This window comes from Salvelinus sp. IW2-2015, linkage group LG23, assembly GCF_002910315.2.
Source record: "Salvelinus sp. IW2-2015 linkage group LG23, ASM291031v2, whole genome shotgun sequence".
NCBI lineage: Eukaryota > Metazoa > Chordata > Actinopteri > Salmoniformes > Salmonidae > Salvelinus > Salvelinus sp. IW2-2015.
Genome location: NC_036863.1, coordinates 30,379,911 through 30,385,588, shown reverse-complemented (window position 1 = coordinate 30,385,588; position 5,678 = coordinate 30,379,911).

Below are 5,678 nucleotides of genomic sequence, written 5' to 3'. Positions count from 1 at the left end.
TTTGCTGTCCTGTGTTATTTGTCAGGCTCACACCAGTTTCAGTCAGCTGCTATGACAAAGGCATACTGAGGAGGTTGCTGTACAAAAATATATTTGTTTGTAACTGGTTCTAAATGAAAAATAATGCTAGTTAACTTTGGTAAGAGATGAGGGCGTTGCTGCCGCTGAAGACGGACAGGATGTCGCCCCACGCTTTAGCAAAACACCTGGCCAAGCCCAGCCTAATTTCACTCAGCATGTTGTCACAGCAATCCCAGATCTCCACGTTCCTCACAGGGCCAGACCTTGATCAACAGCTTTCCCCCTCAGCTCCACTCCTTCACCCAGCCGCACACTGAAGACGTCAGCAAGCATGTCGGGCGCAGCAGCTCGGAGCTCATTGGCTGGGCGTCAAACTTATTTAGCAGGCTGCCTATGTCCCGGCTCCATGTCTACACGTAGCCTGTGGCATTACCTGTGTAGCAGTAGCGTTGCAGCCAGTCTGTTGATACAGTGCAGCATAGCCCGGCTGCAGCCAGTCTTTTATGATACAGTGCAGCATAGCCCGGCTGCAGCCAGTCTTTTATGATACAGTGCAGCATAGCCCGGCTGCAGCAGTCTTTTATGATACAGTGCAGCATAGCCCGGCTGCAGCCAGTCTTTTATGATACAGTGCAGCATAGCCCGGCTGCAGCCAGTCTTTTATGATACAGTGCAGCATGCCGCTGCAGCCAGTCTTTTATGATACAGTGCAGCATAGCCCGGCTGCAGCCAGTCTTTTATGATACAGTGCAGCATAGCCCGGCTGCAGCCAGTCTTTTATGATACAGTGCAGCATAGCCCGGCTGCGACCAGTTTTTTATGATACAGTGCAGCATAGCCCGGCTGCAGCCAGTCTTTTATGATACAGTGCAGCATAGCCCGGCTGCAGCCAGTCTTTTATGATACAGTGCAGATAGCCCGGCTGCAGCCAGTCTTTTTTTGATACAGTGCAGCATAGCCCGGCTACAGCCAGTATTTTATGATACAGTGCAGCATAGCCCGGCGCAGCAGCCAGTCTTTTTTGATACAGTGCAGCATAGCCCGGCTGCAGCCAGTATTTTATGATACAGTGCAGCATAGCCCGGCTGCAGCCAGTATTTTATGATACAGTGCAGCATAGCCTGGCTGCAGCCAGTCTGTTAATACAGTGCAGCATAGCCCGGCTGCAGCCGTGGAACTGTAGCAGCTCACGCTGGCCCGTGAGCTCAAAGCTCTTGACGTGGCGGTTGCACAGGTCGTAGATGGAGGTCTGGCGCTATGTCACTAGGGCCCCACCAGGGTATCCCTATGCAGGGAGCAGCCGTTTCAGTCCAGCACTCTCACCAGCCCCAGGGGGGTTCTGAGGGGACGTCCAGAATCCCCAGAAGGCAATGAGGCCCATGCTTCTGGTCAGCAGCTCGTTGGTCTCGGGGCAGAAGTGCATGCCAACTCCAGAAGCAGGGCAGGTGGTTCTGTGAAACACGGTCATGTCCTGGGGGGTCAGTGAAGACACACAGAGACAGATCACTGCAGGCCCCCACCAGAATACGCTGGGTCGGCACAAACACCAGGTGCTCTACCCGGTACTTCCTCTCCATAGGGATGCTCAAGTAGTGCATCAGCTGGCCCTACCCATAGTCTCAGCAGGTGACTCACTTTATGCCTGAGCAGTGGTGGGAAAAGTACCCAATTGTCATACTTAAGTAAAAGTAGAGAACCTAATAGAAAATTACTAAAGTAAAAGTGAGTCACCCAGTAAAATACTACTTGAGTAAAAGTCTAAAAGTATTTGGTTTTAAGTGTCAAAAATAAGTATAATTGCTAAAATATCAAAAGTAAAAGTATAAATAATTTCAAATTCCTTATTAAGCAAACCAGATGGCACCATTTCATTTATGGATAGCCAGGGGCACCCTCCAACTCTCAGACACCATTTATTAACAAAGCATGTGTGTTTAGTGAGTCTGCCAGATCAGAGACAGTAAAGATGACCAGGGATGTTATTTTGTTCAGTGTGTGAATTGGACCATTTTCATGTCCTGCTAAGCATTCAAAATGTAACGAGTACTTTTGGGTGTCAYGGAAAATGTATGTAAAAAGTACATTATTTTCTTTAYGAATGTAGTGAAATAAAAGTTGTCAAAAATATAAACAGTAAAGTACAGATACCCCCCCAAAAACTAGTACTTTAAAGTATTTTTACTTAAGTACTTTACACCACTGCCTGAGCAGGGTGTGTCCACACTAAAATCCCACCACTGTGCCACCTCACCCAGAGAAAGTTGTGAGGCAATGTAGGTAGTTAGGGGCACAGGTGTATTCGAAATGTGTACTTGGAGATGCATCCAAGTACAGTGGAGCTTCTTGCTCCTCATCTTTAGATGAACCTAAAAAATAGGACTGAGATTCCTGGCTCTTCTGCTTTTTCTCCTTTAGAATTCAAATGGAATGGATGGTTTAACAAAAAACTGAAATATGTCCTCAAATATATTTAAATATACAATCCTTAGTTGCTACATCCATTTTTGGACTTAAAAATGAATGACATACTGAACAAAAATATAAATGCAACATGTAAAGTGTTGCATTTAAGATACTAGAAATGTTTCATATGCAAAAACCCCCCAAAAGTTTTTGCATTCATTTGTTTACATCCCTGTTAGTGAGCATTTTCCTTTTCCAAGATAATCCATCCACCTGACAGGTGTGGCATATCAAGAAGCTGATTAAACAGCATGATCATTACACAGGTGCACTTTGTGATGGGAACAATAAAAGACCACTCTAAAATGTGCAGTTTTGTCATACAACACAATGACACATATGTATCAAGTTTTGAGGGAGAGTGCAATTGGCATGCTGACTGCAGGAATGCCTATCAGAGCTGTTGCCAGAGAATTTAATGTTAATTTCTCTACCATAAGCTGCCTCCAATGTCATTTTAGAGAATTTTGCAGTACATCCAACTGGCCTCACAAACGCAGACCATGTGTAACCACGCCAGCCCAGGACCTCCAAATCCGGCTTCTTCACCTGCGGAATCGTATGAGACCCGCCACCCGGACAGCTGGTGAAGCTGAGGAGTATTTCTGGGGAAATCTCATTCTGAATGGCTGTGCCTGGCTCCCAAGTGAGTAGGTCTATGCCCTCCCAGGCCCACCCATGGCTGCGTCCCTGCCCAGTCATGTGAAATCCATAGATTAGGGCCTAATGAATTMATGTCAATTGACTGATTTCCTTATATGAACTGTAACTCAGTAAAATCGTTGCATGTTGCATTTACATTTTTTGTTCAGTATATTTACCCATTGATTCTTGAAGAATATCACTTATAAATGCCTCATAAGCATAGTCAAACTGTCATACCCCATCAGAACCCAAAATGTAAGCTTGTTTTACTCTGTAAACAATGTAAATGTAAACAAACACTTTATAGCCTCAAAACAATGTTAAAAATATAATTTTTATATCATGAATGGTCAGTCCTTGTATCCAAGGTCACATTTCTCCAGGCCCATCCCATAGCTTTTTACCAAAATAGAGTTTGGGTGTCCGCTTTGTTATTGTTTCAACTAAGGACTCTAGCTTTAAGCTTGAAACTTTTTACCTGTATGGTTTGTTTCAGTTGTGATATAAAGGTCTTCCAGTCTGGTATAATTATTTTAATTGATCCCATCAGAGGAGGCTGGTGGGAGGAGCTATAGGATGACGGGCTCATTCTAATGCTGTAATGGAATATTTGGAACGCAGTCAAATGGGGTTTCTAGATGTTTGAATCCATGCCATTTATTCCATTCCAGCCATTACAATGAGCCCATCCTCCTATAGCGCATTCCCACCAGCCTCCTCTTCATCCCATATTTATTGTAATTTGAGCTCTCCCACGCATATCCTAAGCGACTAGTCACATGCTTTCCCATACAGAATTATGCTTTATCCACTTTCCTTTTCATGAATTGATACATTTTACCMCGTCATGATGGTCATACAGAATCATAGAATCATTGCGACAAAGAATGTGTAATTGGAATGGTATTGTTGTGGGTTTGATAGCATAGACAATGGATTGGTTTTGTGGATTAGTGAAGTAAACTGGATGGGAGAGAGGAAGAAAATTAATGGACATTGCAAATTTAGGAAATTAAAACAACTGACAGATCTGTTTAATAGCTCTGCGCCAACAATCTTCTTTTTAATTAAATGGACTTCATAGAATTTGATGCTACTATATGAATTAAAAATATTTATTTTATTTTACAATGACGGCCTACCCCGGCCAAACCCTCCCCTAACCCAGACAACACTGGGCCAATTGTGTGCCGTCCTATGGGACTCCCGATTACGGCTTGTGATATAGCCCGGGATTGAACCAGGGTCTGTAGTGACGCCTCTAGCACTGAGATGCAGTGCCTTAGACCGCTGCACCACTCGGGAGCCCACTCAGGAATGAATACATGGTTTACTCAGCAAATATTTAGAGCCAAAATAGCATGTCATGAAATGTCAAAAAATGAAATTCTATAGGAGCTTGTGTGACACACACACACACACACACACACACACACACACACACACACCACCCAACACCCACAAACCACCCACACACACACCCCCCACACACACCACACACACACACACACACACACACACACACACACACACACACACACACACACACACACACACACACACACACACAAAGAGCACTGTGAGCCCATTGAGGATATGTGAACTGGCTCATTGACACTTGGGAGAGGTAAGTATTCCGTTTTTCCTCTACAAGTTATACCGGATTTCTTTGGAATGTGTTTTAGCATGTGCAGGTGAGGGCTGACAAATTGTCTGTTGTATTTTGTTGCCTTGCATTCAACCGCAGATCATCAGTGGTGACTGATTACATAGTCTATGTACTTGACAAGATAGACTGATTACATAGTCTATGTACTTGACAAAATGGACTGATTACATAGTCTATGTACTTGACAAAATGGACTGATTACATAGTCTATGTACTTGACAAAATGGACTGATTACATAGTCTATGTACTTTACAAAGGGGCTGATTACTAGTCTAAGTACTTGACAAAGGGACTGATTACATAGTCTAAGTACTTGACAACAGGGACTATTACATAGTCTAAGTACTTGACAACAGGGACTGATTACATAGTCTAAGTACTTGACAACAGGGACTGATTACATAGTCTAAGTACTTGACAACAGGGACTGATTACATAGTCTAAGTACTTGACAAAAGGGACTGATTACTTAGTCTAAGTACTTGACAAAAGGGACTGATTACATAGTCTAAGTACTTGACAAAAGGGACTGATTACATAGTCTATGTACTTGACAAAAGGGACTGATTACATAGTTAAGTACTTGACAAAAGGGACTGATTACATAGTCTATGTAGTTGACAAAAGGGACTGATTACTATGTAGTTGACAAAAGGGACTGATTACATAGTCTTGTACTTGACAAAAGGGACTGATTACATAGTCTATGTACTTGACAAAAGGGACTGATTACATAGTCTATGTCTTGACAAAAGGGACTGATTACATAGTCTATGTAATTGACAAAAGGGACTGATTACATAGTCTATGTACTTGACAAAAGCTATCCTACTGTTTTGTGAGTGGTCATGATTGAGGGATGCTTTGGGGAATTTTGCT